We start from the raw sequence: 13,319 nt of genomic DNA, 5'->3' as shown, positions 1-13,319 counted from the left end.
CTTTATTTCTACACATAGTCTCCTTTTAGCTCGATACACTTTTCCCAGCGATGTTCAATAGCTTCGATGGCCTGTTTATAGTAAGAACCGTTGAACTCCTCAAAATAGCCATTAACCGCAGACTCCACCTCTTCATTGTTGGTAAATCTTCTACCACCGAGCCATTTTTTCAAGTTTGGAAAGAGAAAATAATCCGAGGGGGCTAAATCTGGCGAATAGGGTGCGTGGGGAAGCAATTCGGACTTTAACTTAACATCCTCTCGACGCTGCTTTTGTTCGATTGTGAGCAAGCGCGGCACCCACCTTGCGCACAGCTTTCTCATCTCCAAATTTTCAGCCAATATGCGATGTACAGCACTTTTTGAAATGTTTACCATGTAGCTGCTAGCTCGCGCACTTTCAATCGACGGTCACCCAATACCATTTTGTGGATTTTCTTTACCATTTCTGGAATGGCCACCTCACTTGGTCGACCACTGCGATGTTCGTCTTCGCAGCTCGTACGGCCTCGTTTAAACTCTGCCACCCAACATTTTACTGTTGTAAACGAAGGAGCAGACTCCTCCAGAGTAGAATCCAGCTCGGCTTTGATATTGGTTGGGCTAAGACCTTTCAAATGAAAGTATTGTATCACATAACGATAATCAATTTTTTTCCATCTTTGCAAATTCACCGAGATCGTCCACTATTGATGGCTGCCAAACAAATACTGAATAACGTAGCGTCTTCAAACTTCATAGTTAAGCTTTAGAAAGTTGGTGCTTTCCCCTACAGTGATTTTTTTAATACAACAACCGCCAATACGTCAGGTCGGGTATTTCTGGGACAACCCTCGTATAATATAATAAGAGAAATAAAGCAACTCGAATAAAGGCTCGTACGGCTCCATTCCGAATAAATATTCCAGGTACAAGAGACCGTCTTTCCACATGTCAAACATATACTCTTCCCTATATCATCGTCGCTGGGTGCGCTGGGTTTGTGAAACCACGTATTTTGATGTGGCATATGCCACACCATATAGTCTATAAGAAGTTAAAAGAGAAATAAGTATTTAGTAATATTAGGTATAAAATAATCGAGTATAAAACAGTAAAAAACTTACCAAGGGGATGATCTGCACCCCGAGCTTATTTTTCAGTTGTAATCTGACAACTCGTTCGTTGTCGACCATCAAATACCACAAAAATGAGAAAACAGAAAAAAGTAATAAAAATTGACTTTATAAAAAGCAATAAAAAGTCACTTATCCCTTTTACTGGATACTCGTACTTTATAGTAAGATGTTTTTTAGATTACTCATGTTGTAACACACAATGTATTCTGTACAGAATGAATTCACACTGAACATAAATGACAGATTTACGAGTCTGCATTTTATACGTAGTATCGTAGAACGATATCACATCCTGAAGGATGTGATAAGAATCATTGACCAGGCCTCGCACTGTTTCGTTAATTTTTCTCTTCTCTCTTGCTCATTGTTATATCATTCTTTAATATAAAAAATTACGTTAGCGCGAGTGACAATCATACACCATTTTCTTTTTTCTCCTTTATTATTTTAAGTATATATATATACATAAAGGTAAGGATATAAAATAATTTTTTTATATTTTAAAATATATTTTATTGTTAAATGAATACATACGTACATAATTAATGCTTTCCGAAGACCAGAGCAATCAATTCGCATTCGATTATATCGTTGTGGTCGAAGGATTCGTTATCGTACATCGTTTTTAGCATGTCCACAGATTCCGTGATAGTGGACGCGATAGCGAGAAGTCGCGAAAATATTTTGTCGACGTTATCGATCATTGCGGTTAAGGAGGAAATAAGATGATTTATACAGTATTCGAGATTAAATATATTGAGTACAGCTTTTCGACATGGACAGACGAGCTATACTTGTTTCTAGACGCAGTATTGGTAGATTATTGATTCATCAATCAACATTAGATTTCCAACGTACATTGGGGACGGCGCGCATATTCCTCTATTATTCTCATTGTACTGCAAAAGGAACAAAATGACGTGTTTTTGTTCGAGAAGCTCTCTCCAAACGTCCGGTGAAAGCGGGATCTCTTTATCGTGACAATCCCCCAAAATGATGGTTACGTAAGAAGGGAGTTTGACATTGATACCGATGTTCAAGTATTTGTAGCCAGTTACAGTTAACGGATATCTTCTCTCGAGAATGCGTACGATAGGACGCGTGATTTGATGTCTGTAATTAAAGAAAAAAAATTAGTAGATGGAAAAAAATAGACACAAAGAAAAAATACCTACTTATCTAATGTGTTTTCTTTATCTGGATTTTCACCAGTTAAATCGTCGAATGTTTTCCTCTTCTTCGCGCTTTGTTCATGATCGTCCTGTTTCATGAGATAATTTTCGATATCAGTGTTTTTTCGCAGTATCGTCGTCATGATCGGAAAACTTGGAAAGTGCGTACAAAAACGATGTTGTCGGAATGAGTATTCCTTTCGTACTGATTGTATAAAACTATTATATTATGTATTATATTATGTATTATATATGTCCTTCCATCCTTTCCCTCTCCTCCTCCTTCTTCTTATGTCTCGTTGTGTTTTGTCAGTATGTATCACTCGATCGAATTAGTCGATCTAAGATATTCTGTATTTGTCGTAATATTGTAATTCATCTCTCGAACATTCGACGTTGAGTACGTTTATATTAAATTTATCAGCCTCTGGCTATTTACAGTTCTTGTTAAATTTATAAAATTGTTGTTTTTTGGCTAAATAAATATTATCATCCATATGTCGGAAGGCCAAGGTCGGAGCTGACGGTATTCCTGGGAATACCGCTTGTAACGATTGATACGAGCAAACACTCATACTACATTTGTCTATCTGCGCCACATCGTTATTATTGAAGATTGCATAGGTTTGTCCTCTGTTAGTATTTACTACGGTATTGATCAAAGCGTTCGGGGGAAATCCTACACTCAAGAGATGTTTTGGTCAACCTTCTATCAATGTGAAATTGGGATAATCGACCATGTAAACTATATTACTTACAAACAGTACTATTTCACCCAAAGATCTTTAATATGTGGCTGATAAGGAGAAATTATCCGGAAGGAAATTCATGTAGCTGCTTAGGACGTATGGTCCGTCGTATTTTTTATCATCGATATTTATCGACCATGCGTAGCGTTGATACGTGACGAATATTCGATGATGTAATATCAACACATCCATATATTGTAAAGTACAGAGATCTACGTACTCGGGTTTATTCGTCATAATTTTGGTAGTTGGTGGTTGTGTAGTTGTTGTTAGTCTTGGATTTTTAATTCCATAGAATTGTTAAATGGCTAAAATGTCCTCTATGTTGAGTTTAACGATTTTATTATTATTATTATTATTATTTCTGGCAAATGCGAGCATTATGGAATCTTCACGCGAACTGTGATAATTCTAGTGCATGTCCAATTTCGTGTGTTAACGTGTTAAACAGGTAGTGTTTGTTAACATCAGATTTTTCGCTTAGGTATATATGCCACGGTTCTGCACTGTCCACGTGTATTTCAGCAGTGTAATTGGGAACGTTCGAAGGATAGAACACGTAAGCGAGTATTCCACTAGATCCATTGAACGAAGCGGAGCAAATTTCTTCGTTACGTTTACAATCGGCGTACGTGTGTGTACTACTGCGATAAGATATTAAAATATCGGGATACGTTTTACGTTCGAACGATAAAGACGAATTCGCTGCTCATAGCGAGAACGCGAATGCATAGTTTTCAAGGTCTATGCATCCGCTAATTGGAAATTCCACGTGAGATGTGTTTTCGCACATTTTCTCCTATCTGTATTATGCTCGTGGTGCAGAATGTTCGGGAGATTACATCGTAGTTTACGCATTTGATGCAACGTATAGTTATTCAATGTACCATTACCCTGTACAGGGTGCGGCAGAGAAACTTACTTTTTTTAAAGGTTAATAAAAACGAAACTATTGCAGAGATATCGGTATAATTCTTTTTTCCTCTTACAGATCACCTCATCAAATTTTTTTTCATGCACTTTTGAAAATTACATCTATCAAATGACAGCCGCCGTTGTCTATGCACTGATTGAATCGATTTCTGAAGTTTTGCGTCACTCTCTGAAGCATGTCCACCGGTATTTCGGCGATGGCGTTCCGAATGTTTGTCTTCAGGTGAGCTAGGGTCTCTGGTCGATCGTTGTAAACAATAGACTTCAAATAACCCCATAGGAATAATGAAGCGCGCTCGAAAGGCACGTTGAGTGGCGACAATGGAGCGGCCATTACCAAAGTATGCCTCGACGGCAAACGCGCGATGCTCTCTTGTCCAAAGCATGATCGAGACTGGCTGTGGGGGGAACAAAAATTGAGGACCTATCCTTTCGGACGCACCCCCTTCCAGCTTCCTACCTTCACCCCTTGCCGTTTGGCGCTTTTTCAAAAAAGTAAGTTTCTCTACCGCACCCTATATTTGATAATATTCTTGAAACAACGAAATCGCCTGTTTAATTTCTCCCTCTTCGATAATTGCGTATTGTTTTCCACGTTACTCAAATAATCGTACTTTTGTAGATACATAATTATTTCAGTATCTATACTTTGACGATTTGCCGCTGCCGTCGTCTTTGTTGTCATCGTAGTAATGAAGACGACGTTGTAATCGTAATGAAGACGATGATAATGAACGCGAGAGACATCGCGATGTAGCACAAGTGTACGATACGCAGTATAAACGACGTGTACTCTGCTTTTTCACTAATAATGAATTGCGTTAGGTCTGTTCAAAAAATATCGCGAATTTTGTGTTTTTTCAAAAATTATTTATTTATTCATGAATATCTATTTTGTCCCCTTCAAAGTAATCCCCATCAGACATTATACACTTGTGCCAACGTTTTTTCCAATCCTCGAAGCACTTCAAAAAATTATTTTTTGTGATCTCGTTCAGCTCCTCCTTCGATGCCGTCTTTATCTCCTCAATCGTAGCGTAGCGTCGTCCTTTCATGGGCCTCTTCAGTTTCGGGAACAAGAAAAAATTACAGGGGGCCAGATCTGGGGAATACGGTGGCTGCGGCATCATTAGTGTGTTGTTTTTGGTCAAAAATTCGCGCACAAGCAACGATGTGTGAGCAGGGGCGTTATCATGGTGCAAAAGCCAATTTTTGTTCTTCCACAAATCCGGGCGTTTCTGGCGGATTGCTTCGCGCAAATTGCGCATAACTTGCAGGTAATATTCCTTATTGACCGTTCCGATTGGCCAATACTATTTTCTTCACTTCATCAATGTTTTCGTCTGTTGTTCGTGTGTTGCTCGGGCGTCCGGCACGCTCTTCGTCGTTCACATCTTCTCGGCCCTCTGAGAACATTTTGTACCACCGATAAACGTTGCTTCGGTCCAAGGTAGCTTCACCATATGCCACAGTCAACATTCGGAATGCGTCCGCGCACTTAATTTTGTTTTTCACACAAAATTTGATACAGATTCTTTGATCCATTTTTTGGAATAGGCAAAAATCGAAGACGAGCCAAAACACGTGTAAGCAAAGCAGCTGTCAAAAATTAACTGAACATTCAAAATGGCCGAACTTGTCGGCATAAGTGAGAGACATGAGTACCAACATAACGCCACAAAAAAATCGAAAATCGAATATACGTAACCCGCGGAAATTCAAAATTCGCGATACTTTTTGAACAGACCTCGTATCGTAGAGTATAGCGAATTTGTTGAGTTCGATGTCTAAATTTATATCGTCGTAAAGATAAAAATCAGAATTTAGAAAAAGTTTCACATTAGTGAGGTTACATGCGTCGAATTGCGAACCATTTGGCGACGGTACGTTTCTTCTTCCGGCTTTGAAGCGCAAAAATTACATATCGCGGTTTTTTCCAATTGTGATGTAGTTTTAACAGCCCACGAATGCTTCGTTGTGCTTTAAAGCAAAGGAAATTCGTACAGATCCCACGACCGGAAACCCATGCTGAGATATCGTCCACCTTCCAACGTTCACAAAAGTGATAATTTATTGACATCGTTTAGCACTACATGTGGCATTTTCCATTATATCTTCAATAGCGTGATTTTAGGTTCCGTCGATTCATGCGCCACAACGTAATTGTTATCGTTACGCGCACGTATCAGGTATTCGTGTCACGCGTTTATTACTATGCGTTTGTAATCCTCGCAAAATACTAGGAGTATGTTGAGTGGTACGCAAAAGTTGAAATCCTCGGATGGCGGTGTGCGAAATAAGTGCATTTTGTCGTCCCATCCTGCATTTTCTAACGTTATACTCTTGCTAGTGGTTAACGATACGAAATTTTTGATCGTACTGGTAATACCAATGTTTCTAGATCTATCGATTTCGACACCGTCTAATTCGTACCGAATCTCATCGAACATGAACGCAACGCATTATTCGATAATCATGGAGGATGCTCTTCGAATATATTTCCATCTCGTTTTTTCGTTGAAAATTTTCCCTCGATGTAGAGACCTATACAATAACATGTATATATCCTGGTGTTGTATAGGTATTCGTATTTCATCGCTGTATCCGAATGTGGTGTTAGCGTATGGGTTGTAAGTGTGAGTCTCGTTCTTAATGATACGATTGTCGAAGATGGGCTCACCCCCTATATTTAGAATATCGTGATTCATTTTTCACGACGAATCCCAGAGATCGTAGAAATGCGACCTTCGCAGCGTTCAATCTGTCCTCCGTTCCTCTCTGTTTTCTTCCAACGTATCGTTCGTTGAGCGATGATAATTGCGACTTCTGCGGTATGATTGTGGTGGATGTATTCTTACGATCGTGCGACTTGTTTAGAACGAGCATCTTTCGCTCGTGAGCATATTTTTTATCGTCTGCGTCGTATATGAAATCGAATCGATATCTCTTCTCAAGGTTTATCAATTGTCCGTTTTGATCCACTATACGTATCGTTATATCGGTAACGTTTCGCGCGATGGCAGATAAATGACGTGTGTGGCAGTATCGGACAATTTATATCCAAGTGGAACGTTCATCGTGAATTCGTGTATTATATGCGCTGGTTTATCGTTGTTGTACGCTCCTGAAGTAATGTTGCATTCTATACAAATTATAGTTACATTCATAATGTTTACAGGTTTGTCAGACGCGTACCATTTGTTCGGTTGTATTACGCGAGTTTTTGAATAACCTAATAGTGAATCAATGTTATTCGGTTTCGTAAAATTTATTTGGCACATTTGATCTCGCTTCTCATAGTGTTTTCATTGGCTCGAAGAATCAGTATTTCTTCTTTATGATTACTATCGTCGCTATCGTCGTCGTCGTCGAATATGTAATCATCGTCATTATTATCTTTATCGTTAAGCGTTCGTCGTTGTGTGTGAAGAATAGCAGCTCTCAGATACTTGTTTATAGCACTCAATTCGTACGATCCTTCGGGAATCGTAATTATTTTATCGTCGGTATCGAAGTAGAATTTATTATTCGTGAAAGTAACATTCGGTATCGCGTTATACGTTTCAAAATTCACGAGACCCAATTAGTATTCACCATTACTTAAATCCAACGCAAGAAAGTAACTCGCTGTGAGGATACTGGTTGTTCCAGCCAACGTGAGAGTCAACGACATGATTGAATCGAAGGTAAACGATCAACTGAGATGACTCACACGACGTAGTATTAGATATATTTTTTCCTCCAATCTATCTCTCGAAGAAATCATAGACATAATTGATCACAAATGCTCTGAACGTTTGATAAGAGCGATGATTATACGTTACGTTGCCTCCGAGATAGCGTTCGAGTTCCCTTGGCGGTCTAAGATTGTCAAAACTATCGAAATAAATAGCGTTATTTCCTTTTTTTGCATAAGCGACCCAGTGTGTGCCCGCACTTTCCGAATTATCGAGATTTACGATACCGCTTTCATTACGATGCGTTTCGTCGATAACCTATCATGCATAAACATACTTCTGAAGAATGGTTGGAAACGCAAATGATACGCCGCACGGCTCAATTGTTTGTTCATCGTGATACCGGAGATCGTTAATATCTAGCGAATAATAGGCAAATGAAAATCTGTAGAATATTTTAGAATCATGCCTCTCTCAACGCAAGACGTCACCCCTTTGGAGTATATAAACTAATGCTGTGAGGATCTCTAGCTCTCATTTCAAATATACATACTATTATAGCATAGTCACCTTGTTCGTTCAATTATCTAAGTTAGTTTATTTTCCCGATAGCACGGTAAGTACGACACGTTCTCAATACTTAAAAGCTTTCTCATTGAGCCAGCGGCTAAGTCCCGACGGGGAACTTAGAATGCTCACGGCACCGTACTCTTTATACTTATAAAATTTTCGTTACTTGTGTATAATTATAAAATTCGTTTAAGTTCCAATTCATCATACTTATATAACTTTTATATAATCTATTTAGATACTTGTAAACTTTTCATATTTGTAAATTCTCCGTATTTATAATTCCATGTTTATAAATTCTCGCGTTACGCGTACTTTCCTAAATTTGTAATTTCTATTAGCAATCAATTCCGTCTCGGGCTCCGGAAGTCCTTGTGTTTTTCTTTGTATAGAAATAAATAATAGCTCTATCGTAATACTTGACAACCTAGTTGATATTTATTTGAAGTTCTAGCCTGTCGCGAAGATAACGACTGTCGCGCTGCCTTGTGCGGAACTCTTTCTCTCTCGAATAGTTCGCGGCACGTCTGTCCTGAAGAACCTTTTGGAGTAGGGCGCTTTCCGCAGGGAGCCCTTCGCCTCCCTTTCGCCCGCCTTTATCTCGAGACTGTTCTAGCGCACTTCCTTAACCACCAGGCCTGAACGCTTCTCTTCGGGCGCCTACTTCTACCCTCTCCTGTACTCAACCCCCGTGCCTTCTCGGCTAGGGACGCTTCCACTGCCAAAAGAGTCGTCTCTCCTCCCCGTTCTCCTGTGGCCTGTGATTCACTCCTTGGAGTTCAAGAGGATTCCGGGATATTTTAGACAGATATTGGGCGACTATCTGTCTGATAAGTCACTCTGTTATATGGACCGTGATGACTCTTTCACGAGGTCATTAATGACCTGTGACGTTCCGCAGAGTTCGGTCTTGGGATCGACTATAGAATATAGGACCCTATAGAACTTATAGAATATAGGATATGACCCTATCAACCCTATAGAATATAGGATATGACTCGATGTTGCGTGTAGGGCTGTCGATGGGCTGCTTCACCATATGCTACACCGATGATATTCTCATTGTTGTGACGAACTCCTCGTTTAAAAAGGCATTAGTACGGGCAAAATCAGGGGTGGCGGTGATCGTTCGAGCCATTAAGGACCTGGGCCTCACGGTATCGTTCGGCAAAACGGAGATGGTCGCCTTCATGGCGGATGATATCCTTGAGGCGTGCCTTTGGATATGAAGAGGGGAGGGGGATGAAATACCTGAGATTAGTCCTGGATTTGAGGTGGAACTTCCGGGATCATTTTCACCTCTTTCTCCCTAAGGCTTGGAGGATAGCCGCCGCTATTGATAGACTCTTTGCCAATATCGGTAGGCCAAGAAAAGGCAGGCGTCAAGTCTACATCTCGATGGTCATATGGTCTTTTATGGCACCGATTTGAGCGCAAACCGTAGCCAGGGACCGGCGCCTATCGTTTAGTGAAGCAGCTCCAGCGGCGGCTATCGCTCAGAGTCATAAGAGCTTACCGCACTGTCTCCCACGAGGCTGCGGCCATTCTAGCGAAAGCGGTGCCTTTCAGATTTGTGGATCGCCTGAGATATACATATCTGCATAGGAGAAGGATCATCCGAAGGATCTCCGATAGCTGAACAGCGCAGATATGTAAATAGTGTATATATAATATATTATGAAGGAGTGCAATTATAATGTTACACAGAAAAGACACTTTTTTATATTTCCAAAGGAATGTGATAGGTATAAATTTATTTCAATTATTTTTTAAAGCATGTATAAATCAGTTATTTTAAATATTTATAATTTTATATTACAATATATATGTGTGTACTTTTAATTTTTTAATATTCTTCTATATATATGTACATATGTACGAGGGTCGTTTGAAAAGTCCGTGCAAAGTCAGAGAGATGGCACTACTGGCGCGTATCAAGGTTAGATTTAGTTAGTAGCATCTCTTGGAGGAACACACACCAAGTTACAGCCAGATCGGTCTATTTGTTTGTGTTTGGCATTCATTTGAATCGAGGAAGTCGAGTGATTTTCACGATAACGCACCAGCTCACACCTCAGCAGTTGTGGTCGCAAAATTAATGGAATTAGGGTTCCAACACGTCTCACATCCCCCCTACTCTCCAGACTTGGCTCCCTCGGACTACTATTTGTTCCCCAATATGAAGAAATGGCTGGCGGGAAAAAGATTTTATGGAAACGAGGACGTGATTGCAGAAACAAATGGCTATTTTTCAGACTTGGACAAATCCTATTATTCGGAAGGGATCAACAAATTAGAGCAGCGTTGGACGAAGTGTATAAGCCTAAAAGGTGACTATGTTGAAAAATAAAAAAAGTTTACCCCAAAAAATTAAGTAGTTTTTATTTTTGCACGGACTTTTCAAACGACCCTCGTATATGTACTATTTCTGTAACATTTATAGATGGTTGCAATGGATACACGCATGTAGAAGATTTGATTTACAAATGATGAGCCCAGAATACGCTTATCGCAACTATCGACTGTGCCATTTGCATTTTGAAGAAAAGTGGTACAAAATTTTCAAATGTCAGCCAGACAGATGTAGAGCCAGTCTTCTTCCTAATGCTGTTTCAACAATATTTTTTGGAAGAAAGTAAATCATAAATTTTTTACAAAGCATTTTCTACTCTGAACAACATATGGTTTTTTTAAATAGTAAATTTATTATATATAAATTAATATTACAATTTTTACAGCATTACGCCTGTAACATTATTTTAAGAAGAAAATATAATTAAAAAAGATGAGGACAAGATTCAACAAGAAGAAACAAACAGGTTTTTTTTTAACTTTTATATAATATACAATATTTATATATCTTAATATTTATATTTCTTTTATTTATCTTATATATTTTATATATTTTATACAATATTTTTTTTCAAGATGGGGACAATATAGATGCCAGAAAATAGACGATATTTCAGAATTTTTTAAAAGAAAACTACATATAAATGAAATTTTATTTATAGTTTTATTTATACGAAAGTACATATTGTATTTTAATGTGCATGTAGAAAAAAAAGGTTCCAATTATTTTCCATTTTTATGCCTTTCAAAGCTGACGCAAGAAAGCCTTTAAAAAAAGAAAGCTAGATTGATTAATATTAGGTTGAGTAAAAAGAGTCATCGCGTATTTTTTAGCTCAAAGTTGTATATACAATATCTTCGTCAATAATGAATGAAATTCAAATTTAAAAAAAGGGTTTTAAAGCTTGAAATCTCTACTTTTAAAAGCTTATCACATTTTTTAAGTTTATATGAGTTTGATAATTTTTACATACCAAAAACTACGAGCTGAAAAAGACGAAAAATTTTCTTCTCACTTTGTGGATTTGTAACGTGTCCAAAACGAATTTGAGAAAATTTTCGATTACCTATCGTGAAAGCTTGATACTTTCCCTACAAAATCGTTTTTTTTTTATATTCCTACGACTTTTGATTACTGAGTTATCGCGGATTAAATAAAATAATTATTTTGACTTTAATTGCTCATAACTCCATTAAAAATTGTCGTATCGTATAATTTAAAAAAGAGATTTTTAAAGCTGAAACTTTACTCTATTAAGATATATTTATATTGTTGGTAAGAAAGTAATTGCGATTTTTACTGATAGATGTCTTTTAAAAAAACGCGATGACTTTTTACTTAACTTAATATAATCTCTGTAAAACGGTTGATAATGGTAAAATAAAAAAAAACCAAAATGAATTTTAAAATAGAGATCACTCTTATCAGTGTATAGAAAATTGTAAAATTTGACAAATAAAAGAGTTATTCAATTTAAATAAAAATGTCACATTTTAATCCTTTTTTACCTTTTTAATTCTGTAATTTTAAAAAATTTTTCTAGATTTAAAATTCTCTGTGATAAAAGTGAAGAGAATGATATATTTAAAGAATGATATATTTAAAGATTTATTTTGGTTTTTTTATTTTAGATCAATCACTTTACGGAAATCGTATCAATTAGCCCATTCTTTTTTTGGAGGATTGTTTGTGTTAGCTCACAAAAATGGAAATAATGGGTTTTTTTTTCTAGATACACACTAAATTATGTACTTTTGTAAATTATGTACTTTTACCACATTTATATGTGTTTTATTTGCTTTTAAAAAAAAGTTCTTAAATATTGTTACTTTTCCGGCCTTTACAGTGTTCTGTTCCCTTTGTAATAATGACTGGTTTTATAATCTACATCAGCTATTATAATCTGTTATAATGTATTGTTGTAAAAACATATTTTATTTTTTATCAAGACAAGTATTGTATTAAAAATGTGTATCATGTTTTAGCGACATCCAATCATCAAAACCTATGCCTGTAGATACTCATATACAGGTCTACTTGTTTATGGATAAAGATGTCGAAATGACTAAACCGTAAGTTTTATTAAAAAGTAGTTATATAAATGCATTTTGATTATATAAATGCATTATGGTATTTTTTTCTTAGCTATTTTTAAACATAGTAAAATATAAATGTAAAAGTAAAATACATGATTGTATAATAGTAGTATTTTATACTACGTATAATAATATTGTATAATATATCTCGATTGGTTTACTTAATCTTAATATCGTTAATATATCTTTCTTAATATTTTGACATCTTTTTTTTTATATATCAATATATTTTTACAATGGTGTTCTATTTCTGCATATAAGAGCACATCGAAGACCACACATATACCAACTGTAGCAAAAACCCCGAAAAAGAAAAAATTACAAAAACGGAATTTAAAATTAACAGTAGAAAATAAAAAATTATGCGAAAGAATTAGAAGACTCCAAAAGAAAATACAAAGAATGGAAAATACAAGAAAAAGTAAGGAAGATCCTAAGAAATACGAAATTCTTCGTCAATTGGATTGTCAGTTACTATCCGTGAATGTTTCACAATTATTATCCGCACAGATTGATGCCCAAATTAAAAGCAAACATGGAAGAAGATACACTATCGAATTTAAACAATTTGCATTACGATTGTATTTTTTAAGCTCGCGAAATTATCGAGAACTTAAAAAACAATTATCTTCTGTGCGTAGTCTTCAATCAT

General features: G+C 36.8%; 1 long non-coding RNA gene and 1 pseudogene across 1 annotated transcript; one reads left to right on the top strand and one right to left on the bottom strand.

Moving 5' to 3' along the window:
• Positions 1-1,958: 1,958 nt before the first annotated feature.
• LOC108757114 lies at positions 1,959-2,432 on the bottom strand (annotated as a pseudogene).
• A 7,497-nt stretch (positions 2,433-9,929) lies between these two features.
• Positions 9,930-12,600, top strand: LOC108745337. Its single transcript, XR_001939087.1, has 4 exons — positions 9,930-9,963; positions 10,662-10,853; positions 10,957-11,037; positions 12,557-12,600. It is a non-coding gene; the product is annotated as an uncharacterized LOC108745337 (long non-coding RNA).
• The last annotated feature ends 719 nt before the right edge of the window (positions 12,601-13,319 follow it).

The sequence above is a fragment of the Trachymyrmex septentrionalis genome, unplaced genomic scaffold, assembly GCF_001594115.1.
Source record: "Trachymyrmex septentrionalis isolate Tsep2-gDNA-1 unplaced genomic scaffold, Tsep1.0 scaffold103, whole genome shotgun sequence".
Classification (NCBI taxonomy): domain Eukaryota; kingdom Metazoa; phylum Arthropoda; class Insecta; order Hymenoptera; family Formicidae; genus Trachymyrmex; species Trachymyrmex septentrionalis.
The sequence above is the reverse complement of the archived record's forward strand: the minus strand, read 5'-3'. Positions and strand labels throughout refer to the sequence as shown.